General features: G+C 41.6%; 1 pseudogene; it reads left to right on the top strand.

The window, feature by feature from the left end:
- LOC137848780 (kinesin-like protein KIF27) lies at nt 1-27,933 on the top strand (annotated as a pseudogene).

The following is a 27,933-nucleotide window of genomic DNA, read 5'->3' as shown; positions in this document are numbered from 1 at the left end:
TTTGAGGGAAAACTCAGCCTTTACCGCTGAGCTCCACCGGAGCCGTAAGGAGACGCTCTCCTCCATGACGAGCGCGGCGATGGAAGCCGCATTTCGCACCCCTGCTTTGACCACAAGCAGACGGCCCCCTCCACCCTCCCCAGGACTCGAGGGCGAACTGTGCGCGTCCCTGGGGGCCGGGGGCTGCCCCCCGGTGTCCCCTCACACCCACCCCTCAACCCCCGCTCCGCCCGCGCCCTCCTGCCGCGGGGGGCCGCTGTGCGCGGCGGGGCGGCGCCGCCGAAGGTTGCGGCCGTTGCCTAGCGAGGCGCTGTCACCAGCAGCGCGGGCGGCCCAGGCGCGGCCCGCCGGCCCCTCAGCCCGCCCGGAGGCTGCCTCCCGCCGCCCGGAGCAGGTTTGGAGCGGGGAGCGACGGGGCCGGGGCTGGGTCTGGGGGGAGCCGCCCCACAGCGCCGCTGAGCCGGCATTTTGCTTGGTGTTTGTTTGAGGAAGTAGGAAATGGGATCTCTCCCCTCCTCCGCCCCTCCCCTCCCGCGACTGGTTTGGGTGTCATTTTGGGAGGGGGGGGGGAGTCAGTAAGTTTTCAGTATCTGCTCGTGATTGCCGTGCCCTTTCTGAAATGAGCAGGATTTCAGGCTCTTGCTTCTCTTGCTTGGCTTCGCTCTGCTCGGTTCTGTACAACAAGGCTTTTTGTCAGCTTCCCAAGCTTCTCAGCTCGGAATGAACAAGCCCTCAATGCAAATGGGTGTGAGTGCCAAAACTCTTATCTTTGCAACCACAGAAGACTTGTGTTTCAGTCTGGTTGCGTTTTCATGCAGGCTGAATTTGATGTGCTTAGCTGGTGAGTTCTGCCAGTTGGGTAACAGCAAAAAGGCTGCGTGGGAGTTGAGCAAGAAGGAAGTTCAGCAAACTTTCCTTTGCATGGCAAAGCCTCCTTGACTGAGAATCAGCAAGAGAAGAGCAGAAGATGTGTTTGGGATCTGGCAGCATTTGATACCCATCGAGGCTTTGGAGTGTTTCTGGTAGACATTTGTAAAGAAATGCGATTCGATGCTTCTTCTTGTGCTTCAGAATTAATAGATGGGGGGCAGTATAAGGAACCATGGTTGCTGAAATATATAACTAATAAAAAATAGTTCCATATGGGCATAAACAGATGAATTAAAATCAGAGGAATGCTTGGTGTGTAGTAATCACAACTATTTAAAATCATACCCACCATGTAAGCAACACGACAGCTTTCTGTGCTTCTGAAATTCTAAATACTTGGCTCTTGTAAGCAGAAGATGGCTTTCAAGCACGTGTGTGTCTATAGGTATAAATTCAGGATAAAAAGGTTTTGTTTGAATAATTTCTGTTGCCTATGCATCGGTACTGTAGCAGTGAGAAAATAAGGTTCATTGTAAGTCTATGCTTTATCAACAGTTCATTAACAAGATCTTACAATATTGTTGCTTCATCCGGCAGTATAACATCCAAACAGAAAGTCTGACCACTTTCAGACCAAAGGTTAAGTCTGCTAGCTTAGAAGGTAATAGAAGCAAAATTAGTTTCTGCACTGGTTTAACAGTTGTTAACGTATCTGCTTTTTTATCACAGTTCCTTTCCAGGGTGTAATGATGCTTATGTATTCTTTGGGAAACTCTTCAACATTCTGCTTCAGCAGGGAGTTAATTCTTTCTTCTTTAACTCAGAAAACATTTTTTCTTAGGTGCAGAAAATTGCAAATGAGGTGAACAGAGGAATTGTAACAGATCTTCCTGAATACTGAGTGGGGAGCACAGAGATGGAGGCCGGCATGGAGGAGATCCTGGTTAAAGTTGCAGTAAGGGTCAGACCTCTGCTTTCCAAGGAAGTGCTTCATAACCACCAAGTATGCGTGAGATTAGTCCCAAATACACAACAAATAATCATTGGGAAAGACCATGTCTTCACTTTTGATGTTGTATTTGGCAAAAACTCAACCCAAGAAGAAGTTTATCCAGTTTGCATTAAACTTCTTCTAGTGTCTTTGGCTGAGGGATATAATGCTACAGTATTTGCATACGGACAGACAGGTTCCGGGAAGACTTACACCATTGGAGGTGGTCACATTGGTACGTTGTAAAAAGTCTTTTTTTGTGTGTGTGTGAACAATGTAGTTCTGCAAATTACGTATTTAATACATAACAGATGATGCTTGAGAATTTTTAAGAGATAATGAAAAAATGTATAGCAAAAAAAAGACATATATATTCCAAAGTTTATGTGATGGTTGTGTTCTAAACACAAATTCTGTGTCCATTAGGCTATCCCAAAAGTATGAGAGAAAAAAAAATAAAAAAGTGCTCTTTCCCATTCTCTATTCTAACAGGCAACTTACCCTACTTTCTGAAACACAGTGCTTTAGAAATTTTTGCTCCATTTATCCTACTTAGAAAGTATCTGCTTTAGGTAATTGTATGAAGCAAACTCACTCTTGGACTTTTTTCAGAGACTGACAAAGAGATTTCATAGATAAATTTCATGGAATAGAATCCTAGAATGGTTTGGGTTGGAAGGGACCTTAAAGATCACCCGGTTGCAACCCCCTGCCACGGGCAAAGATGTCACCCACTAGACCAGGTTGCCCAGGGCCCCATCCAGCCTGGCCTTGAACACCCCCAGGGACGGGGCATCCACAGCTTCTTTGGGCAACCTCTGCCAGTGCCTTGCCACCCTCTGAGTAAAGAATTTCTTCTGACGATCTAATCCAAATCAACCCTCTTTTAGTTGGAAAGCCATTCCTCCTTGTCCTATCATTATACCACCTGCCAAAGAGTCCCTCCAGAGTCCCTCCCCAGCTTTCCTGTAGGCCCCCTTTAGGCACTGGCAGGCTGCTGTAAGGTCTCCCCAGAGCCTTCTCTTCTCCAGGCTGCACAACTCCAGCTCCCTCAGCCTGTCTTCGTAAGAGAGGTGCTCCATCTCTCTAAGCATCCCTGTGGCCCTCCTGGACTCTCTCGAATACTTCCACGTCCTTGTGCTGGGGGACCCAGAGCTCCAGGTGGGGTCTCATGAGAGCAGAGCAGAGGGGGACAATCACTTCCCTCCCCCTGCTGGCCATGCTGCTTTTGATGCAGCCCAGGATATGGTTGGCTTTCTGGGCTGGAAGCACACATTGCTGGCTCAGGTGGAGATTCTCATCAACCAACACCGCCAGGTGTTGCGAAGCACGGCCGAAAGCACGACAGACACCAGCAGAGTCAGATCATGCTTCGCCATTTTATTGCCCGAATAGCCCAACTTTTATAGTGAATTTTACAGGGGTGGACAGTGTTTCACACAAGATTATTGGTCAAAAGCACCCAGACAAACTGTTAAGAAAATAACACCACCTTTTGATTAGAAGTTAGGAAAACAACCCCCTTTGTGCTTAACGGTCACGTAGGCCTAGTCCTTGAGGCCAGCTGCTGATAACAATATTTTCTGAGTTCCTTAATTGGGTGATGTGGGAGTCATTGCCGTGGGAGCTTCTCACAGTTACTCTGGCAGCTTGGTTTGCTCAGCTACAGCAGGCCCTGAGATTTCTAAGGCCTACCCCTGGTTGCTTAAAGCAAGCTTAGATCGAACAATTATGCCAATTCCCAACAATTCCCCCGTTTTCTTTTAGTACAAGCAGGACTTGGTTTTACAGCAGATGTCAAATACATAACATAACACAACTATACAACTTAACTCTAATAATACCACAATTACTGTAAGCACTTAATGGTAACACAATTTAGTAGTAAGCAACACAACTTAATAGTAACACACTTAAACCTAATCACTTGATGGTGATCAAAGGCTGTTCTTGACAGTCCTTGAGGTGTCACAGCCCACGTCATTGTCAGATTATCAGGAACCTCTTCTTGGTCGTCTTCAGCGTGTGCAGATTCTAAAACTGCTTCAGTCCACTTTACAGTGATCCATTGGATACCTGTTCCCGGCACCACTTCAAAATCCCTATAACATTTTGTAAATAACCCTTTAACCACATTTATCCCAATACTACGTGTAATGATGATTGACACCACAATGAACAGAATCCTTAATGTCCCTTTGACCAATCCCAGTGACCATCTATGCATTGTTTCAAACAAATCAGTGAACCATTGATTGAAAGGATTGATATCATATTGAATCTTTCTAATGAATCCATTTTTCTATGATTTTTGCCGGCACCAATTTCCCATGCTTTTAGCCTGCACTGTGGTTATATCTCGGGATCCTACACTATGGCAACAATAACCTGGACTATGGTTATATTCCAGAATCCTGCACTAGGGCAACAATAACCTGCACTATGGTTAAAATGTGCTCTCTCTCACACAGTACACAGTACAATCACACATACAGAACACAATCGTACACCCAGAGGCCTCTGGCACATCTCACTCTCAATCATACCATAACCTCAATCATACCACAAGAATATAATTTAGAATGATAAGCAAACAAACAAGTATTGTCTCTCATTGTGTTCCTCATGAAATGACTTGCAACACTTTGTTTTAAAACCTTACCCTTACACAAATACTTTCAACACAAAATACCTGGACATTTAAGAATAACACATATAATTATTAATACTCCAGTTAGTATCCCTCCAGCAGCTGAAAATCTACTGTTTGTCTGCAGCTACAGGAGATCTTTGTCTGCTCCTGCGGTGAGCAGCTGAGAGTGGAGTCCCCTCCGAACAAAACGCTCAGGGTGCACCTAGGGGCGTCCACACCACAGCTGATCCCCGCAGCCGAGCAGTTGTTACGTGCGGCCACAGATGCCACTCCAAGCACTAAAATTGCCAATGCCGCTCTAGCTGCAACCCCACACAATTCAACATTATCATTGCTATCCAGTGCAAGCAATGCCCGTTTATGTCTGGTGATTTCATGCAACTGCAACAAGCTAGAAACGAATACAATGAGTTTATCTAAGTAACATGGACTTCTGATAGCATTTGCAGTGATACCTTGCCAGGCCCTATCTCCACAAATCAGAAAAACATCAGGAGGTAAGGCCAAAGCTGTACAATTGTTCCAAACACTGTAGTTGTTACCCCTTGTCTCCGTGCCATAAACCCCTAAACCCTGCTTAGCAGTGTCATTGTAATCACAGGTGTTATTTGTATTTTTGTACCGGTATGGCCCTTTCCAGGTTCCTGTAGCAGGATTCATCTGATATCCAGGGCTACGTTCACATTTGTAGCCACCTTTCAGGTTGATACATATTTGACTACAGATACCAGGGTTTTGACATTCATCAATTCCACAGTTTCTCTTTTCTACAAAGTCAAACCCAGCTGGACAGTCACATTCATTTATGTTGCATTCCTTCAGGGGCTCATCACCCCAGTCCTTGCAGTCTCTCTGCTGGTTACACACTTTATTGTTATCTATGCATTCTCCACTTCTGCACTTGAATTTGCCAGGTCCAGAGCACTGAATAACATTGTTACAGTTTGCTTCATCAGTGCCATCCAGACAGTCTCTCATACCACTGCACTGCCTACTTCCATGGACACAGTTCCCATCTTCACATCTGAACTGGTCTGGCCTGCAAGTCTGAGAAGGGCAGTTAATTTCATCACTTCCATCCTTGCAATCAGGATCTCTGTCACATCGCCACTTCTTGTGGATACATTCACCTGAGATGCACTGCACCTCACTCGCAGAACACTTCACTGGAGGTGCAGGCTGGCTGCCACACTGCTCCAAAGATTCATCCGAGTGGTCGGAGCAGTCACCTTGACCATTGCAGACAAAGCTTTTGGAAATACATTGCCCACCACTGCATGTGGACTCTGCTGCACTACAAGTCACATTGCCACAATTCTCTTCATCTTCTCCACTGTCACAATCTCTTTCACCATCACATTTCCACGACACTGGGATACACTGGGTCGACTGAGGACCACAGCTGATTTCATTTACCCGGCATGTTCTCATATGACACAGCTCAGCACTCTCATCAGACCCATCTTCACAATCCGGATCCCCATCACACTGCCATCTGTTTGGCACACACTGACCACTGTTGCACACAAAGTCAGATTCAGCACACGTCTTCTTCACACAAGCACTCTCATCACTGCCGTCTGAGCAGTCTTCATCACCATCACATTTCCAGGACACTGGTGCCCGCCGCCCCGCACCTGTGTCACTTATACTACTGCTATTACCCGTGCTGTCAGTGTCAGTGGCATCCTCCTGGTACCGTTTCTGTCTTTGCCGCCCCTTACTCTCCCCCTTTTCTTTTTGCCACTGACCATTCACCACAAATGGATGAGACACATGATTACTAGTTAGGAAAGAGCATGTAACATCTGCTATACGGCTGCAGGCAATCTGCTGGTTTTGGTAATACTCCAGCTGCCTTTCTGCCAGGTCCATGCGCTGCAGCAGGTTCTCAATGAAGTGCTGGAGCCTGGCTTTTCCCCGCAATTCTTCTTCTGCCTCCTCCTCGAACTCGCTGAGGTGCTGCTTCAAGGCCGCGATCATCTCCACTGCCACGTCCACCTGCCTGCTGAGCACCCGCTCCCTCCACTGCACCTCCTGCTTCTTCTGCGAGAGCTGCACAAAGGCCTCCCGCACCTCCAGCAGCTCCGCCGTCTTCTGGTCCAGCTCCCCGGTCAGCCTGTCGAGCCGCTTCTCCATCGTCTTGTCCACGGCCTCCACCATCCTGCTGAACTTCGCCCTGACACTCGCGCCGCGGCCGAACCGACCGCGCTCCCCGCAGCGCGGGCAGCGGAACGGCAGCGCCGGGCCGGCCACGGGCAGCGGCTCCGGCCACGGGAAGCCGCCCCGCTCCGCGCCGTCCTGCTGCATCCTCCGCCTCGGCGGGGCGGGCTTGGGAAACTTCGGGCACAGGGACCGGGACCGGCCCTGTGGCCGCCCGCGGCCGCGCTGCCCCGGCCGGTGCCGGCGCCGGGGCCAGGGCCGGGAGCGGAGCGGCCACGGGAGGCGTTTGCGACTCTTGCCGCTGTTCCGGCCGTTTCCCGGCATGTTGCGTCGACATGCCGCTTCCTTGTGATTGTTCGACTGACAATTTGAGCACCATACTGCCCCAGCTCTGCAGTTTCGTCTCACGTGTCCAAAAGCACCACAACGATAACATCGGCAGCGGTGTGGTAATTGGTTACTAGGGGGTGGTACTTGACCACCGGCGGTTTGCAAAGGAGCAAGAGCTGCAAGGACCTGACTCTGTGTAAACTCAGCATGCTCTTTCATAGCCTGTGCCTGCTCTCGCATGCTGTCACCTAATTGTTTTACTGCCTCTACTAACATAGCTTGTGGGCCTACTGGTACCTGAGCCATTCTTTCCAACCCTTCCTCAATTGTCCATGTCCCGGGTAAGGAAGCCAATATATTGCGAGTAGAGGGGTTGCTATTCTGAATTGCGCACTGTTTTAATATCATGCCCTTGAGGTAATCGGGCACCCCTGCTGCCTGTATGGCGTTTGCTACACGATCAATAAAAAGCCCAAATGGTTCCTCTCTACCCTGTTTGATTCCCATGTAGGAAGGTATTCCCCCTGGCCCCTTTATCCGATCCAATGCTCTTCTGGCCGTTCTCATTGATTCCTTGGCTTTATCAGGTCCCAGCAATGCCTGTGCTTCTGTCCTAAAATACGGTCCTATCCCCATCAACTCTTCCAGCGTGACCCCATGTAAAGGGTCCCCCGGTGGTCTTATCACTGCGACTGATTCTTGACAAGCAGCCTGCCAATGGGCATTAAATAAGAGCTGCTGGTGTTGGGTCAAAATTAACTTCATTATGTTGCGTATGTCTCCTGGAAGCAAAATATTTGTTCCCCAAATGTAGTCCAGCATGTGTCTCGTAGGTTCACCTTTCAGACCTGAGTCATTTACTGTGGACCGCAGCTGAGTTAACAATTTCCAGTCCAAATTCACTAGATTAACCGTAACATTACCCTGGGCGTCCGGTGGTGAGTATATTACCGGGAAGGCCTCTGGAATCAATTGTGCAGCTATCTCGTGTTCACCCTCACGTAGGGCCTCATTTGCTATTTGGTTCCACATCCTCTGCCTCTGTTGAACACCGTCTGTAAACGGGCTGGTGTTTTTTCTGTCTGGTTTTTGCTCTCTTATTTCCTCGTCCATCTGAGGGTTAACACTACCAGCTCTTCCCGGCAATCCCAGTCGCTCTGTAGCGACAGCAGCGACTCTCTGCTCAGCCTGATGTATAGCTAAGGCGTTAGTGACTGCTTTCCAAGGCTTCGATAATTTTTTAGCAGTCTTATTGTCATTAATAACTTCATCAAACAATTTGTCCCCAAATTTGCGCCACTCTGCTTGTTCAAAAACTGTATCCGGATTGATAAAACAACCCTTTGTTACTCCATATGCTAATAATCCTGGTAAATCCTTTTTGCAGTCTATACCCTGCGTGCCTCATTTTTCTAAGAAACATTTGAGCAAATCATAGGCCGCTTGTCTCTCCATGCCTTTGTTTATACTGTTACAACCTTTGCAAGACAAGTGAGTGGCAGGGACCGTCTATAGGTGCTCCCGGGCGCGGGGATTGCGCGTTTACGTCCCGTTCACCTGTCAGAGTGCAGGTGCGGGGATTATCGTCCCTTTTACCTCTACCGCAATTACTTCAGTGTCTCGCGATTACTTCAATGTCCTGCGCGGTTCCGTACCCCGCGTCTCTCACCGTGAGTCCCCGCGTCCCCGCGTCCCACCGTGTCCCGCGTCTCTCACCGGGAGTACCGCGTTTTCCGCGTCTCACCGGGAGTAGCGCGTCTCACCGTGAGTCCTGTGTACAGCGTGTGCTGCTCGGTGTCTGGTCAGCTGCAGCGCCGCTCCGATGTCCGCTCCGAAGTTCCGGCGGCGCTCCGATGTCCCGCGCCGCTCCGATGTCTCAGTCTCGGCGCTGTGACCCCGGCTCTGGTCCCCGGCGGCACTGGTCCCGGCGCCGCGCCGATGTCCCGGCGCCGCTGGTCCCGACGCCGCTGGTCTCCTGGTCTACCTGCGTTCGGATGTGTCGGCGCCGCTGGTGTCCCGCTGCACTGGTGTCCCGCTGCGCTGCGGTGTTTGCCCCGGCGCCGCTGCGATGTCCGTGCTCGGCTGCGATGTCCTGCTCCGGTGCGATGTCTGTCCCGCTGCGATGTCCTGTTCAGGCCTTGTTCAGGTCTCAGCCTGTTCGGGCGCCATTTGTTGCGAAGCACGGCCGAAAGCACGACAGACACCAGCAGAGTCAGATCATGCTTCGCCATTTTATTGCCCGAATAGCCCAACTTTTATAGTGAATTTTACAGGGGTGGACAGTGTTTCACACAAGATTATTGGTCAAAAGCACCCAGACAAACTGTTAAGAAAATAACACCACCTTTTGATTAGAAGTTAGGAAAACAACCCCCTTTGTGCTTAACGGTCACGTAGGCCTAGTCCTTGAGGCCAGCTGCTGATAACAATATTTTCTGAGTTCCTTAATTGGGTGATGTGGGAGTCATTGCCGTGGGAGCTTCTCACAGTTACTCTGGCAGCTTGGTTTGCTCAGCTACAGCAGGCCCTGAGATTTCTAAGGCCTACCCCTGGTTGCTTAAAGCAAGCTTAGATCGAACAATTATGCCAATTCCCAACAGCCAGGTCCTTCTCCTCAAGGCTGCTCTCAATCTGTTTTCTGTCCAGACTGTAGTTGTGCTTGTAACTGTTCCAGCACAAGTGCAGAACCTTGCATATTGGCCTTGTTGAACTTTATGTGGAATTCAAATTTTGCTTTTTTAAAGGCAGATATCTGAAACTCTACTATTCGACTTACTTGGTATTTCCGAGTCAGTGTTCCTCAAACACCTGAGACTGGAAACTACTTTTTTTCTGTATTAGTTCGCAGAAGAATTCTTCAGCTTCTGCATGTATACGATTTTGCTTTCTGACTCTCTCTGGAATCCTGTATCACCAGCTCTGGTTATCTTCCCTTCCATATGGAGAAGTCACAATTTGTTTGTCTGTTCTGCTGAAGAAGAGAGAAGAAGTGGAGTAGCAGGAATTAGAAGACTATCTGGATTTTTCTTGGTCCTTGATTCTGAATTTGAAACCCTGAAAATGATGTATTCATTCTTTCTGCATAAAGGATTTGCAGTTTTATCATTAATTCATGAGCAAGTTCAAAATATTTTTTTCTTCTAGCGTGATTTTTTACTAATTTAATTTTCTTGTAGTCTCGTACCCGCAGAAAGTAGTAAAGTTCTGTATCATTTCCATGCATTTCTGATCAACAGAAAAGCAAATCTTTACATGAAAACTTGGGAAAACTGAGCTCTTCCTATTCCTTATTATATTGAGTGATAAACCTCGCAGACTTCTCTTTAGTTTTAGTCTTTGTAATTTGTGTGACAGAATGACTGCAAGTATCTGTGACATCTGTGTTTCTATTTTAGCATCAGTTTCAGAGGATGAAAAAGGCATAATCCCACGGGCTACTCAGGAGTTATTTCAGCATATTTCTGAAAACCATAACATCGATTTCCGTGTGAAGGTATCTTATATAGAGGTTTACAAGGAAGAACTTCGAGATTTATTGGAGTTGGAGACCTCTGTGAAAGATTTACATATCCGAGAAGATGAAAAGGGAAATACAGGTAGGATTTCAGCTCTAGAACTTCGTGCATTTGATTTCTGTTGTGTGCACACATTACTGTTTCCACCTCTTGAAAAGAGAGCTTATCGATGACTAATACTAGACGAAGTCACGTTTTCAAAATATCAATTCAGTTTAGCTGATCTGAAGCAGCCTTCATTTGAGATTCCTATGAACAATATCAATGTTCCTCCAGAAGCAGCATCAGGTGGTAAGGTAGTACTGTTACTGTTTCTGCAAATTCAGCATAGAAACACAATTGTGCATGATTATTCAGTTGAATGAATGCTTTAAGATTAAGCCTTTGCTTCTCACTTCAAAGTTACATTTGTTAAGCTACTTATGCTGTAAATATCTGCTTCCATTCCACTAAGAACTATGTTCTTAACATAGGCTGGGAGTCACTTTTACTACAAACTTTCAAAATTTCTGTCTTTTTTTTTTTAACTGACAAAGTAAGCTTTGAGCTAGGTTTGCTCATACTTTTTTTCTAGATAGCGCTAGGTTGCAAATTGCATAAGACGATGTGTAAACACCTAAGTCTGTGTATTCTGTTTACGATATTGTTTCAAATGCTGTGACAAAATACACCCATATATTCTATTTCTGCAGGTTTCAGATGTGCTGTACTTCGTGCTTTCCACATACTGTTTTATTTTATTTAGCTATGTGCTACGACCTTATAATAATGCAGGCTTGTATGCTTGTGTGATTTGTGTTTATAGATTGACTCTTCATAATTGCAGTAAACTTTTACTGAAAAGTTTAAAATTAATTTAATTATTCTGATTTTCTTTTGGTGTTTGAAGTGATTGTTGGTGCTAAGGAATTCCAAGTAGAATGTGCAGATGAAGTGATGAGCCTGTTGGAAAGTGGCAATGCAGCTCGTCACGCAGGCACAACACAAATGAACGAACACTCTAGTCGATCACATGCCATTTTTACTATCAGTATTTGTCAGAAACAATCTGCAGAGTCTCAGAAAAAATAGTGATCCACAGGATTCATCTTGGAAATCAGTCCAGATGATTGCTTCAAAGTTCCATTTTGTGGATTTGGCAGGATCAGAGAGGGTGACAAAGACTGGAAATACCGGTGAACGATTCAAAGAATCAATTCAAATCAATAGTGGTTTGTTGGCCTTGGGAAATGTCATCAGTGCTCTTGGAGACCCAAAAAGGAAAAGCGTATATATTCCATACAGGGATGCTAAAATCACTCGCATTCTGAAAGACTCCCTAGGAGGGAACGCCAAGACGGTCATGATAACATGTATAAGTCCATCCTCATCAGACTTTGATGAATCTTTAAATTTGCTCAAATATGCAAACAGAGCCAAAAACATTAGAAATAAACCAGTTGTCAACTACAACCCTGATCAAGACCGGATTGATGAAATGGAACTTGAAATCAGATTGCTCCGAGAAGCTTTGCAGAACCAACAAGTTGGTAATCAGTGTTGACATGACTTCAATCAAGAAAGAACCCGAATCAGTTTGCTAGAAGAACAGCTCACCCGGCTTCAAGTTCAGTGCTTCAGCTACAGAAACTGTTTGGACGAAGCCTTCCCATTCCTGGTTGATTTGAATGATGATGTTAGCTTAAAAAGCAGGAAGCTCTCACCGTGCAGCAAATTGACACTGGAACTGGCACCATGCAAGAGCCCCATCATATCACAATTCTTCAGCTGAGGAGAGAACTAAAGAACTGCCAGGTATTTCATTCTAAGTTGATTGTTTAGGTACCTATGAACAAATCAGGAAAGCTAATGTGTCTGTCTTGTAGGAGGAGGAGATAGAGTTCCAACAAGTTAGAATTTTATAAAATCAACCTATTTTCATTTTTCACACTGAATTCTGGTAAGCCTGTAGATTGTTACCTCGCAATCGCATACACAAATTCTGGCTTTTCTTGGTTCTCATCATCCTAAATTACAGCTCTGTTATTTATTCTTCATTTTTTTTCTCTGGCTTATTGTAAAGCTCTGCTTCCCAGGTTCAAAACAGTGTAAGAGCTGGGTTTAAACTGAAAGATACCCAGGTAAGCATGCCATCCACAGCTCGGAGGAGATGGTTATGGAGATGCTAAAATAAACAGGGCAATAAAGGCTCTTGAGCAGCTCTTAAGAGTTGTATTTACTTGAAAGATATAGGTTGTACAGAAAAGATAGAGTTGTACAGAAGTATCTGTCTTTAGAATGGTAAGACATAGTGTGTCTATACTTTGCATTTGGCTCCTAAAGGTTTTCTGGAAGGCCAGCTACATTTGGAAGTAACCTTCAATCACTATTGGATCACTTACCCAGAAAAACATCTGAAAAAAAAAATAACATTATAATTTCTTTAATCTTTAGGCTCTTCTTTGAGATGAAAAATAAGGAGGGCCATCCTTATTTTTTTGTTTGAGAAGTGTATTAATATTATGATTGATGCTGAGATTTTACAGCCACATCTCACAGCACACCGAAGAAAGGAATTGGATTTAAATACCCACTTTGTAAGGTAGTGTTGGTTATGGGTCCGTTATTTCCTTTGGGAGAAAGAAACTTGTCAAAACAAAATCAATAGATGAGAAACAGAAGTAAAGAAACAACTGGTGGAAACCACTTTTGAAGGGAGCAGCTGATTCCCCAGAGGGCCATGCTGCCATAACCACAGGGACCTTGACAGCCTAGAAAGGTGGGCTGACAAGAACCTCATGAAGTTCAGCAAGGGCAAGTTCAGAGTCCTGCACCTGAAGAGGAACAACTGCAGGCACTCGTGCATGCCGGGGGCCACCCCGCTGGAAAGCAGCCCTGCAGAAAAGGAGCTGGGCGTCCTGGTGGCCACCAAGTTGAACATGAGTCAGCCATGTGCCCTTCCTCCTAAGAAGGCTAGTGGTTTTGTTGGCTGCACTAGGCAAAGTGTCACTAACAGGTCAACAGATGTGATCCTTCTGCTCAGTGAGGCCACAGCTGGAGTAGTGTGTCCAGTTGCAGTTGCAAACTGTATTTTGTGGTGCGTTATACACAGCATAGGCAGCCAGTCAAAAGAGGTGATTCTCCCACCATTTATTTAGCATTGATGTGGCCTCACCTTGAGTATTGTGTGCTCAGGGGCTCCCCAGTTGAAAAAGGATGTGAAGATAATTGAAAGTGTGCAGAGGAAGGCAACAAAGCTGGTAGAAGGGCTGGAAGGCAGGTCCTATGAGGAGAGACTGAGAACACTTGTGTTGTCCAGTCTGAAGAATAGGAGGCCAAGAGGCGACCTCATGGCTCTCAGCAACTTGCTGAGGAGGGAAGGTGCTGGTCTCTGCTGCTGGTAACTGAGGGAAGAATGCATGGGAATGGCACAAAGCTGTGGGGGATGTCCAGTTCACGCTGGACATCAGGGAAAATTTCTGTACCATGAGGATGGTCAGACACTGGCACCGGCTTCCTAGCGAGCTGTTTGGTGCCCCATGCCTGTCAGTATTCAGGAGGCATTTGGGCACTGCCCGCAATAACATGCTGTAACTTTAGGTTAGTCCTGAAGTGGTCAGCCAGTTGGACTTGATGATCTTTGTAGGTCCTTTCCAACTTTTCTACTCCATTCTGCTTGATTCTGTTCAGTTCCGGGCTCCCCCATGCAAGAGATTCAGGGACATCCTGGAAAAAGTGCAGCAGAGGGCCACAAAGATGCTTAAGGGACTGGAGCACCTCTCCAATGAGGAAAGGCTGAGAGAGATGGGACTGTTCAGTTTGGAGAAGAGGAGGCTCAGGGGGGGATTTTAGCAATGTCTTACAAATACCTGAAAGGAAGGTGCAGTGAACGTGCAGCCAGGACAAAAGGCAGTGGGCACAAGAGCTTCTAGGCTAACATCTGGAAGCACTTGTGTACTGTGTGGTGGCTGTGGCTGTGCACTGGAACAAGTTGCCCAAAGAAGTGGAGTCATCCTCTGAGACCATCAAAAGCCACCTGGACATGGTCCTGGGCAACCTGCTCAAGGTGGCCTTGCTTGAGCCAGGGGTTAAACCAGGTGACCTGCAGAGGTCCTTTCCAGCCTCAGCTGTTCTGTGATTCCATGGTGGGAGAATTTGCCATTTATACGTGCCAACTTTGCAGTTCCAATCACATCTTTGAACAACAAATAAATATATGTATGTATTTAATTTTCCAACTTCAAGAATAACAATGCCTGCATTTCCACTGGCTGAATTTTCCTTTTATTATCTAGCAGGCTCTAGCTATGGATGAAGAAGTATTCATCCAGAAGGATCATGAATTGAAGATATTGCAGAATCAGATAAAGACATTAATACAGGAAAATGAAGAGCAACTGGAATCTTTAAAGAAGGCTGAAGAAACACATAGATTACAGGTATTTTTCCTCTGGCATATATTACATGTATCTATGTCGAACCATCCGTCCACTATAGGAATGTACTCATGATTTCAAGACAGATCCTTCAGAATTTTTTTGGATGTAAACACCTACCAGTCTTACAAGCACCTTGTTTGAATTAGAGCTGTATTCCCTAATGAGCTGAGATCATCTAGTGGGTGAATCACAATACTGTGATTCCTGAAGTTTGTGTATCAGCCTAACTGTGCCACAGCCTTCCTGTATGATATTAAGTGATTCATTCACCCTCTCTTTGCTTCCTGCCTTCCTCCAGATCTGTATTGTTGCTAAGTTGTTTCAGGACGATTCATGCTTTAGGACTTGAAAGGCTTTTAAAGATTGTTTAGAATCTCAAAAAGACCATCAAGTTCCTACAGAATGCTTTAATTGAAAGGCTGTGTAGAAACATGCTTTGTTATATCTTTATTCAGTGTGAGAGTAAAGTATTGTTGCCTTTTGACTTTTTAAGACAGAATTTCATCCTAGTATTCTGAGAGTTTACTATTACAAGAAGCTGAGTGACACAGTGGAAACACTGCTTGCCTCCTTCCCTCTCTAGATCTTGTATATGCTAATGAAATTGTAATGGGTAGTAAGTGAATAGCATTTCAAGATCCAGGAGACCTGGATCTTGACTTTATAGGATGATAGATCTGACCTTTTTTAAAGGGAACAGCATAAACATGGCTAGTTAGTACTCTTCTCCTTATTCTCCTTTTTTATTCTCCTTTTTCTCCTTTTTCTCCTTTTTCCTCTTCTTTGCTGATGGCTTGGGGAGAGTCAATGAATGAAAGGTAAGTCTACTGGTCACCATCTTTTCCTTCCCTCTGTAACATTTTTTCTGTTCTGTCATCTCTGGATAGGCTTTTTTTGTGTGTTTTCCTTTTTTAACCCATACTGCATATTGTCAGCTTATTAGACTGAAACAATCCATGCTTCTAATACCCATAGATGCTTATATACGATTATGCTTATAATTGTATCTTATGGAGGATACGAGGCAGATGATATGAACAGAAACAGTTGTACTGTAGGCAAAAGATCGCAGCTCTCACTTTTACTTAAAAACAGAAAAATCAGTATAATAATTAAATCAAATGCTTGTGTCAAATGGCTTAAAGTTGTATGCACAGGAAAGGTGTCGTTTCAATGATACATGATAGAATAAGAACTGTAAAAGTAGCATGTAAATGTTTGTACCCATGTATTTATGTAACAGGTTATGCACTATGGGGTCGTATGTACAAGGGCATAAGGGACAGAGTCTTATAGGGATTAAAAAAAAAAAAAGTTGCAAGGTGGAGTTGCCCATTACTACTTCCACAATCATAAAATGCATGGTATTGACATATATATTCTTTTTGCTATGACACAGAAATATTATGTATTGTATTCCAACAAAATGTCAATTTGTGGGGCATTGTCTATGTATGGGGAAAGGACTTGCAGTCTAAGAAGATGAGAAAAAAAGAATAAATAAAAAATATATGATTCAAAGTAGGAGAATGCATATTTTAGTTAACTATCTCTAGCTGTTATTCAAATTTCCTGTTGATAGGCAAGATTTTTGATGTATTCTGAAAGGAACAGAGAAGACTGAAAATTGTATGATCTTGGCCTTATGGATAAATCAGTTCAGTGAAGATACGTAATTTTGAACAATGCACAGAGATTGCTGTAGGAAAGGCAAGTAAGTTCTTCAAACTAGCATTACCGACAAATTTGAGGCTGGGTAGAAAAGAAAGTAACGGTTGATACAGGGGATCCTGGGGTCACGTACAATTTTATGAATGTTAATTAATAAAAATAATCTTTCAAGTTGGACCGCTCCAAGAGGAAGAGGAAGCCTACATGTATGTACATTTCATTCTTTAAACTCAGACCATGTGCTTCATTTGAACATTTTTCTTGAATTACCGTTTTATTTATCCATGAACACACAAATAAGGCAAGCAAGGGCTGATAAATATGTCATCTACTTCTCACTAGATGTCTAAATCTAGCTGACATAATTTATATAGGACAGGTCCTTTAGAGACAAAAATGTCTCAAAAAAATGATTGGAGTTTGGGGAGAGGTAAGATTCTACCTGTCATGCCAGAGAATTTTCAGTTTGTTGCAGAATTTGCCTGTGCACTGCAGAAGAATTTAGAGTTGGTGAATGATATACAAGAAGACTGACCTTTATAATGAATTTAGAAAGGTATGATGCAAACCTGATGATCAGCAACCGTTTTTGTTTTTGTTTTTTTCATATGAGGATGAAAAAATGGTGGAACAGCAAATCCTTATTGATCAGCTAAAAGAAAAATTAGAGAAGTTTATGGTTGTGAAAACTTGGGACTTCTCAAGTGCTTGTGGAGATGGGCCTGCTGTTACGGCATCTGCAAGAAGGCCATACAGTGTCCCACTCACAAAGAGTCTGCTACACTCCCTTTACCCATCTTCAGGGACAGAGACACGAAAGGTAAGGTCTACCTAAGCATTCCATTTTTTTTAACAGTTATTGTTCAATAATTCTATTGGGCGTGACAAATTATGGTGACCTATTGTCAGCTGCTGTTTAGCTTTGAAGCATTTTAGCATGGAAGACTGAAAAAGTACTTTCGAATGTCTTGCGACACATGCTATGTCCCAATTGTCCAAAATCTATGGGCTTACATTTTGAATCCCAGAATGGCTGGAGTTTGAAGGGACCTTTAAAAATCATCTAGTCCAACTCTGCTATGGACAGAGACACCTTTCACTAGATCAGGTTGCTCAAAGCCCCATACAAATTGACTTAAAACACAGAATTTATCACAGTCATAAAGCTGTAGTCTTTAGTGATCTTTTTGTGCAATGTTTAACAGTTCAGATAGGAAGCATTCCCAAAATGAATGATTATTCTGTACTGATAAACTGAACATTTTGGGTAATAAGTTGGTAACAGTACCTTCTTTTGCACTTGGGACAAGTGTTCTAAGCAGAACCTTCTCTTGCAAAACCTTCTGGTACACAGGTACTCAGAAATATTATTTAAACACCTGCAATTTTGCATACAAGGTCAGGTAGTGAAAGACTTTTAAACTGAAATACTATTGGAATATCAATAAAGAATTACTGAACTATTCCAAGTGTTTTTTGGGTGCTTTTTGGCAAGTGTATACCAGTCCCCCTGCTTTTTCCATGGCTCGGATGATTGCAGGATTCCGTGCTCGTAGCCAGATGATACTGAGCTACATAGAAGATCAAGATGAAGTCCTTCACTGCCACCTCTCTGATCAGAGTGATGAAGAGAAAGAAAATACAGACAGTCAAAAGTAATTTCATTTTTTTTTCTCATTACTTAATTAAGTAATTTTTTCTTTAATTTTTGTTACAGATAAATATATAGCAAATATAATATTACTGCCTAATCCTACTGTAATGTGAGGCCATTTGTGATACTACTTAAAATAAATTTGCAGGACCAACTAGGCATATTATGAAACTAGTTTAAAAACCACATTTTTTTGATGCGATAAAGATTGCATGATCTTTGTTTTGGGGACATCATCCAACAAGATCAAGCATGGGAAGAAGAAGGTGCAAATGCTTATGTAAGCTTTCTCAGTTTGGCACTCTTCTCTTTAATATCATGTACTTTATATAAAGTTAAAAGAAAAAAAAATCCCTTTGTGTTTAGAATGTATCATGTTTTCCATTCTTTCTTAGGCATTCAATAAACCAAAGATGGACACGAAAACAGGCTTCTCTGTGCTTTCCCTTTGAGCAAAGTGACATGAAATGTCAAGTTGACAAGTCCAGCTTATGTGACAAATCTGTGCCACAGACTGATACAGCCACAGGTAAAATGGAAGTCATGAGAGTAAATTGTGTTAGATATTAGAATATGCAATAATGTCTTTATCACATGTAATTATTTTTCTCATCAAAATGTCTTTATTTGCTACAAATACTTTTTTCATGATAGCTCAACATAAATTTATTTTTAAATTATTTTCCTTTTCCTTTTCTGAAATTGACATCAGTGACCTTAATGTTTAAGTACTACTTACTAGCGAGAAAGCACTTGACATACAAGTCTAGTACTAGTTCAAGAAAAGGAAACATGCTATTGTTTCATCAGAGATGCACTGAAAATGCTTAAAAAATATATTTTTTTCTCTCTCAGGTTAGCATCTTGAAATGCTAATGCATGCTGTCATTTCCATATTTAGACGGCAGGGAAAAGACTCTTTGCAATACTCTCTCCTTTTGTCTCTTTCGCTTCATTTGTAAGAATTCTATACATACTATATTTCAGATCACTGTCTTTTGGCTAAAGAGTGTATTCCTTTTATTCCTTTTTTATTCCTTTTTTTTTTTGGTCTCCACATTGCTTTGTTTTCTTTCAAGGTGAAGAAATGGACTGCCTCCAGAAAAGTCATGTTTTTAACATGCAGAAGTTAAAGAATTCAGAGTTGAGACTCACTGAGGCCAAGCAAAAAATGAGAGAACTTGCACTTAACATCAAAATGAAAGAAGAACTTATTAAGGAATTAGTAAGAACAGGTAAGTGACTGAAAAATTGAAATGAAGACATTCAGAAATAAGCAAGAAAAAAGACACAAAACTTCTGAAGACCTGCATATCTTAGTTTTTGGGTAATTTTCTTCTGTGGGAATACTTCTGGTAACTTACAGTTTCCTAACTTCAATGAATTACTTGCTATGAGTGCATTGAAGGCTGCAAATTTGTATTGTGTCCTACTCAGCTGTGATCTGCAGATTTGTTTGTTAAATATTTTTTTGTGTTTTGTGGCTTATTGTGTTTATCCACCTATAGTGTAATTTTTCACGTATGCTTAGTGCAACTGATCTCTTCATGGACATGTGTTTGTCATCCAGTGTCTGGGATAGGAGAGAAGATACGACACTGTGCTGGGAATGCTTGCATTGCCGTCATAGCAGTAGAGAAGCAGGAGTCAGAAGTGGATGAGGGAAAAGGTCAGTGTCCCTGTTAGCCTATATCATTACACACCTGTCCTGATATATATATGCTTGCCAGAAACTTATCATTATGATGACCCTAAAGATCTGTGCTTACCTGTTTCAGTCACACTCTTCTAGTGTGTACATATTCTCCTGAGGCAGTCTTTTGGCATTGAGAAACATTGTGCGCCCCCAGTAACAGTACTTACGGAATCCCAAACAGAGCAAATCAGATTGCCCGAACAGGGTAAATCAGTAGAAACACAATCGAGAGTTTTTTGCTGATTACCAAGTTGAAAGCTGAGAAATATGTAGCATATTCCTCTGGGGAAAAACAAACAAACAAACAAACAGACAAAAACAAAACAACAACAACAACAACAACAACAACATAATAATAATAATAATAATACAGGCAAGCTATTTTGTCAAGGACTGCAGTAGGCAGAAAATTTTCACTTGATGTGGCACTCAGGTGTTACTTTCTTTGGTGACATCAGATGATTTATGAAGAGTTCAGATTTAAGATTCCTTTGTTCATCTATATTTCAGTGTTACAAGGGAGCTGTTTGTTTAGGTTTGGAAAATGTCTCAGAAATTTTTGGTTTAATCAGGATGAAGTAAGTAACGATTCAATTACAGGTTTAAGTGATACATTGCAAATTATTATCTTGCTGTTTTAAAACTATTTGGATATGATGTCTTTAAGGTAAGGATGCAGAGTGTGTAAGCAGGCAATATTCTTTGAAGATAACTAAACTGGAGCAAGAATCCGAGCAGGCCAAAATGGAACTGGCCGAAACTCAAAAACAGCTTCAGGAGCTGGAGAATAAGGAGCTGAGAGAGCTTCCTGAGAAAGCCAAGCTACAAAAAGAGTTCCGAAAGAAGATGGATGCAGCTAAGCTGAAAGTGCAGGTATTTCCAATATGACCATTAGGATTTGCAAATTCTTGTCTCAGCATCACCTTTGAAATCCGTACACTCTGCTTGTGAAACTCTCACCAGCTTCACACAATTGAAGCTAGTTGGATTGAAGTAGCCAATGAGAACCTTCACACAGTTATACCCACTACTATTTAACAACTAAGTAGTTAGATAGTTCTGTCTTTGATGATTTTACGAAGGCTCAGAGATCTTAGAAATAATGTGTGATTGTTGTGGCAAAATGTAGCAAGTCTTGCTCACTGTCCTAACTCAGTGAAATAGAGAATTAACCTGAGTAAGGTTTTAGTTTTAAGTTTTCCTGTTAAGCTGAAATTTTCCGTTAACATTCAGGCCTTACAGAAGAAGAAGCAAGACACTAAGAATCTGGCTTCTCTATCTAACCAAAGTGAAAAACGAGCAATAGAACTTGAGCAGAACGTGGATCAGATGAAGCATCAGCAGACCCTGCTAGAGAAAAGACTGCGTGAGGAGAGTGAAAAAAAGAAGCAACTAGAAGCAGAGCTTCAGCGGGACCAGCTACAAATTAAAGTAGGATTCTTTCTGTTTCCTTATGACAAAGAATAAGACCAACCAGTTTGACCTTTGTTTTCCCAAAGGCAATGTACTATACTACCAGATTTTGTCCTTTTAAGTAATTGCTTACTTGACACTGAAGAAATCATGTATAAGTATTTTCATAGAAATCTTCATTCTTCCTTTCTCTTCAGCTATGTTTTTAAATGTTATTATGTGATGTCTAGCCCTGAGTTGCAATTTTGCATGTAAATTAGTTCAATATTTCTGATTTCATGATTGTGTAGATTCTGTCATTAAATGTGTTTGAAAAACACACTGATAGAGGCAGAAAGAAAGTTTTGTTTGTTTGTTTTTGTTTATAGGAACTTCAGCTTAAGATGGAACAGCAACAGAAGATTCTTAAACTTAAAGACAGCGAGATTGCTGCATTTAAAAAGAAGAAAAATAAGTCAGTGGGAACTTTACAGAAATCAGAGGTAGCTAATCTATTCCAAATCTGTGTGGACACTGAAAAGAAAGGTGTCTTTATTCACCCCGTGCCATCTTTGTAAAGCTTTTGGAAGAAGAGTATTCCATCCTCCCTCCCCTGTTTTTTTTTTAAATTGTTATTTTTTTTGTTGTAGCAAAAACTGAGACAAGTCAAGAAGCTCTTTTACTGGTTTTGAATGAACGAAAGGAGAGGGCTGTAATGTCTTTGTTTTTTCTATGACTTGTCAAAGGTAGTAATTCAGATAGCTGGAAATTCAACAAGTTTGGTTGTCTGGTAGGTTTGAAGGTGATTCTGATGAGCTCTGTTATAAATGTTGCACGGTTTGTTTGTTTATTTCTTTTCCCATCTGACAAATATGACAGATGGCTATGGTTTTGGTTGTTCATGACAGTTTTAGAATAGTAGGTTTCCTGTGCAACAGTGCTACCTGCATGATTTCAGAACTAGACATTGGAACATGAGAGTTTCATGAGTTAACCAAAGTCTTTAGAGGTGAAAATAAATTTAAAAAATGAAATAAAAGCAACTTTTTAGCCATACCAGCAATATGCCCACTGATAAACCATTGCTTCAGAAGAGACTTATAATAGACTCTGCTAGCAGGATCAGAACTCCCATTTTTTCTTTCTTTCAGCATCACAGTTTCTCATCACTATGTGTTTTTCCACCAGTCTTGGTCTTGGGCAAGAATCATGCAATGAGGATGGGCTAGCTGATTTCTTGTGGTACCTTTCAAACTTAGTTGTTGTCATTCTGTATATGACATCTATTTCTATAACTGTTTTTAGGAAAATAATACATTTCCTTAAAAGCATCTGATAAAATTGTTTGCATAAGATGTAGTAATATAACATTGCTGAGCCTCTCCTTAAGTCAGTCCTATTTCTGTATTATCCTGAATCAGGATTCTGTTGAACACTTAATGTTCAGAATTGAAATGTTGATTTCTCACGTTTTATCAGTTACTCTAAAAGAGGAAAAACATAGTCATAAAATTCTGACCCAAATAGTCCTCGTTAATGCTCTCTGGATCTCTGTTTAAACTGTAGAAATTAGAAGAGCAGAAGAAATGGCTGGATGAAGAAATGGAAAGAATTCTTCAACAGCACCAACAGTTAGCGGAACTAGAAGAAGATTTAAAGAAAAGAGAAGCCATTGTAGCTAAAAAAGAAGCATTATTGCAAGAGAAATGCCGCCTAGAAATCAAGAAACTGAGATCTAGCCAGGTGATTTAAGAAAAAAAAAAAAAAGAAAGAAAGAAAGAAACTTAACACAATTGTAGAGCTGCCTGAAAAGACTATGGGAGGAGGGCAGCCGGATAACAGAAGAGGTTTAAGCCATGCAACTTGTATCTGTAGCGCTGCCATTACATTATTGTGTGGCTTGATCAAATCAACATTTTAAACATGAATAATAGAATGTAGTAACCTTTATTTACATGATATCCCCGAAATTCTAACAACAAAACAAAATCTGACTTCCAAAGTTCTGTTATTGCAGCACATTAAATAACGATATCTAAAAAATTGCTCAATGCCTGCAAAGTAGAGAACATGGCAGAGAAACATTCTGTATTATTTACTTTGGCTACTGAGAAACAGAAATTGAAATGTCATTGTCACCGTAATGACTAACTCATGTAAGATATGTAGAAAACTGCACATTGCTTTTCTTTGTTTTCTTTCATCTTTTGATTAAATAGTAAATTTTATGGTAGCTATCTACTTAGCCTAAATGGCGTCCCTTTACAAGAAGTAGACAGGTCTTCCACTTTAGGATGCGACAGTCTCATGTACATGTTTATGGGGAAGGAGTTTTATACTTACGGTTTCTTTCATTCTTCCTCTTATTTCTTTCTCTCTCTCTCTCTTTTTTTTTTTTTTTTAAAGGCTTTAAACAAAGATAGTATGAAATTGTCTACTTGCTTAAGTATGCTGGACCAGGAATTGTGTGATAAAGGTATGCAGCTTCAGGACAGCACTACTGAAGGTAAGACAGACATTCTGGAAAAAATTCAGGTTCTTCAGAAGGAAAGGGATCAGCTACTCAGAAGAAGAAATAGTGTGGATGAGAAACTGAAAGAGGGTAACTGAAAAGTGTTGTCAGCTGAAGTAAGTAACTATCTCTGAGATACATCGAAGTTTTAGGCAATGTTGTATAATAAAGTATTCCAATCATGACCTAAAATGTCCCCCAGTATTAGATAGTAGAGAATCAAGGAACTGAGGTTGGGTGTTTTTGTTAACAGCCGACATGAAAGTACTGCTATAATGGCACTACTTACATAACAGTGAACAACATATACTTTCAGAGGGACTTACTTACTTTAGCTAGAGTCCGGACAAATGTCGCTGGCCTAACAATTCTATAATTAGAAATAATGAAACAGGATGTACATCAATTTATCTTAGGTAGCTATTTTCCTATCAGGACATAGAACAAGGTGAAGTACTCTAATAGTGATGTCCCTTGATTATTTTTTTCATAGGCTTTTGTGAAAGACCAAACCTCACCTGAAGGCCTCCATATAGTTACAATGAAAATAAGCCATATTGTGGATTGAATAGATCAGTATAATTAAGTTGAAGATTGAATAAATTGATGTAAAATACACAGATTTGTTTTAGGTCTTGAGAAGCAGCAGTTGGGGCCTATTACTGAGCTGATAGCATGCCAGAAAGAATCCTATTTGCTTCACTCCACAGAATCTTCTGCAATACTTCAGGGCGTGAATTTCTGCCACCTTCCTGCACAGATAATGGTCACCAAACTGCTTACAGATCTGATTGGTTCATTAATCGCTAATTAGAAAACTAGTTCAACTGAAAAAGTAATAGAAGTCATCAAATTGTGGGGAGGGGAAAATGAAGGAAGAATAGAATGTAGGCTTTTGTGGTGATGAACCATTTGTTTGAACTCTGGTCTGTGGAAGGGATATCAAGACATTTCCTGCTTGCTCCAAACAGGTTCTAGATTTGTATTCTTCCTCTTATTTTTCCCATTCCATTCTCTGTACTACTACTAGTTAGTCTTGCTCTTCAATTGAGATTCACCTTTGAGAATGAAGTTAATGTCTTATGCACACAAAGATTTGTTTTGTACTTTTTTTACAATCTCACTCCTGTGTTTCTGTGTAGGAAGAACATGTCCTTTTGCAGCTGGAAGAAGGAATTGAAGCCCTGGAGGCTGCTATTGATTACAAGAATGAAAGTATTCAGAGTCGCCAGTACTTGCTTAGATCCTCTTCACAGATCCTTTCACAGAGTGAGGGTAATGGAATAGGAAAACTAGTTTCCTTGTCTGCTGATGAGCTCAGAGCTATCCTCTTCAACTACTTTAACAAGGTTTGCTTTGGCTAATGATCAATATTTTATCCTATTACCTGTTATTGCGCTAAATAGTTAAAGGAAATAGTGTCAAGAAGTAAAGTCAATTTAATCCACTTTCCTTGAAAGCCTGCTTAGGTTACTCACATCTGTTGTTAATTTGGATATTTTGCATCTTGACATCAACATAAAAAGGATGCTTTTCTATTACTTGTTTGTATCTTGTTTTGGTGTCATTAGCTTAAAAGGTGTTGCAAATCTGGAAATTTCCTTGCTCCTTTCCACTGCTTTATGCTGCTAACTTCTCAAGTAGCAACATATTTAAATAGTGGTGTCGTATTGAAATTCTTCCCACCTGCAGTCTTTATTAACCTCAGGATAGTATTTCTTTTTTCCAAATCCATTATAAAATCTTTCTGCAAATAAGCTCTTACCACCATATACTGAAGAATCGTAATGACACCTAGAAACATAAAAAAGAAATGCATTAGGACTTGGTGTCTCTCTTTGCCCATGGGTGAACCTTGGGTGATTTTGTGAACAAGTTGTCTGTGGTACACAAATTGGCAGTTTTCCAGAAACAGGAAAAAAACTCTTGTATCAGTTTAAGTTCTGCACAGGGTATTAAAAAATCCGCTAGTCCATGTGATCAAAATCTACAGAGCTCAATTCTGAAGTGTGAACTCATGTCAGCAGGCAAATCTGTTTCCAGTATAAGCTTACAGTTTATAGAGACAATTGCTTTTGTATCCATTCATCTATTAAGCAGAACTGTAAAAGCATTTGTTGAAATGGTTTGATAGAAGTGTATTAGATTGTCTTAGATTGTTGGCCTGCAAGAGTCTGAACGTAAATTACAACTGCAGACTGAAGAACAGGAAATGAAGGTCATAGACCAGGAAAATACAATACGTGAATTGGAATCTGCACTTGAGCACATCAGGTTGCAGTGTGACAGGCAGCTGACGCTACAACACAGAGAACATGAGAAAAAACTACAGTTGATACTGCATCATTTCAAGGGTGCTTGTTTGTTTTCCAAGGGGAATTGTACAGCAGATATTATCTTTAGTCACTGTTGAGAAATACTGTGTTTCATATGAAAGAAAAAAGAAGATATGAGGTAGAAAGATAACATTTTGGCTGTTACTAATTCTGATGTCGTGTAGGATGCTGATGAACAGACACAAGGTGCTTGTATAAAAGAAAAAAGCTGACCATTTTTAAAAAACGGTCAGAATTGTCATATTTTTATATTCAATTTGTTGACATTGGAAAGGTGAAAGATAGCAATCCCCTTGATCTTTATCCTCTAAATGCTCCTATTAAAATGGAGAATTGGGGTTGGCATGGGCTTTTTGATCCTCTGTCATACTAGTTTAAATGTACACCCTGAAAGCAGAGTGTCAGCAAAATACAGGACATTCTCTAGCTGGGCATCTTGATTTTGGCACAGAGAAGTGAAGTGAAGATTTGATTCTCATACTAGTTTTACTTGCCCTAGAACAAGATGGTGAAGGTATTGCAGAAACCTTGAAAGAGTATGAAGTACAAGTCCAGCAACTGGAAAAAGACTTCTTTTATTCTAGAGAAAATCAGCAGAGAGCTGAAGAAGAAATTGAAGGGCTTTTTTGGAGAGTCACCCCATCAACTAATGGCACCTACTAAATGTAAGTATATGATCTTAAAATGCTTTTGTGTTTGTCAGTAGATCATTTGAGGGGTAGCAAACAGACAGAAGTATATCAGATAGACATAAAACTCATATTTTTACTGAACTAACTCTTATCCAGGAAGGTACTACATCTCCCCACACTTGCAAAGGAGAGGCAACATCAGTTTGTAATAGAGGCAGTGGTATAACACTGTTCTAAATTCATGTTTGGTTTTCTGTGGATTCGAGCATAATTTCAGAAGCTACAGTCTCACACTGTTGTGGTTGAGAAAACGGTATTTTATTATCTGAAAGACTCTGAATGGCATTATAATTAACAAATGTGTAATATGCTATGCTTTTAGATGCCAGTATTTTAAACAATCAACTTGATTTTGCTGCCAGCACTTGATTTCATAGAAGTTATTTCTTGGAAGATTGTCAATGAGGAGGTCCATACTTCCAGTTAACTAAAATAATTCTTTATTAAGGTTAAAAGACCTAGATATTTGTAGTAAGAAGATAAGCTTCCTAATGTGATCTATGCTTTGACCAAAAAAAAAAAAAAAAAAAAAGGAGCAACAAACAACTATGAAAAGTTTTTGATTGTTCCATGTCCTACTAACCACAACTCAAAATGAAGTAGTTCTAGTGTAGAAGCAAAAATGGTTTAATTATTGTCATTATCTTGGTTGTCTTACACCTCACACTGCCACCACCACCACTTCACATGCACAGTGCAGCCTTCTTGGCCCCGTGTTTCGTCTTAAGGCTCAGCGTGACTCATTCTTCCTCTTAACTGATGGTTCTGTTTCGTCACACTTGAGGTAGTGCCATGTCTTTGTAACACGTAGATGCTGGTCACATATGCATCTGTTGCTACCAGAGTGAATTGAGGTTTAGCTCTCCAGGCAGGATAATAAGCCTAGAGGTTCATTACTCGAAAGTATGCTGTGGCGGTGTGAACATGAATATTGCACGGGTTAGACTGTAAATGAGCATGGGGAAGATTATTCTGTGTCTAATACACAAAGAAGCATGTAGTCCAGGACATGTTTTGCTGTGAGGAAACATCCATCCCAG

Source organism: Anas acuta, assembly GCF_963932015.1.
Source record: "Anas acuta chromosome 4 unlocalized genomic scaffold, bAnaAcu1.1 SUPER_4_unloc_2, whole genome shotgun sequence".
In the NCBI taxonomy this organism is placed as follows: domain Eukaryota; kingdom Metazoa; phylum Chordata; class Aves; order Anseriformes; family Anatidae; genus Anas; species Anas acuta.
The sequence above is the reverse complement of the archived record's forward strand: the minus strand, read 5'-3'. Positions and strand labels throughout refer to the sequence as shown.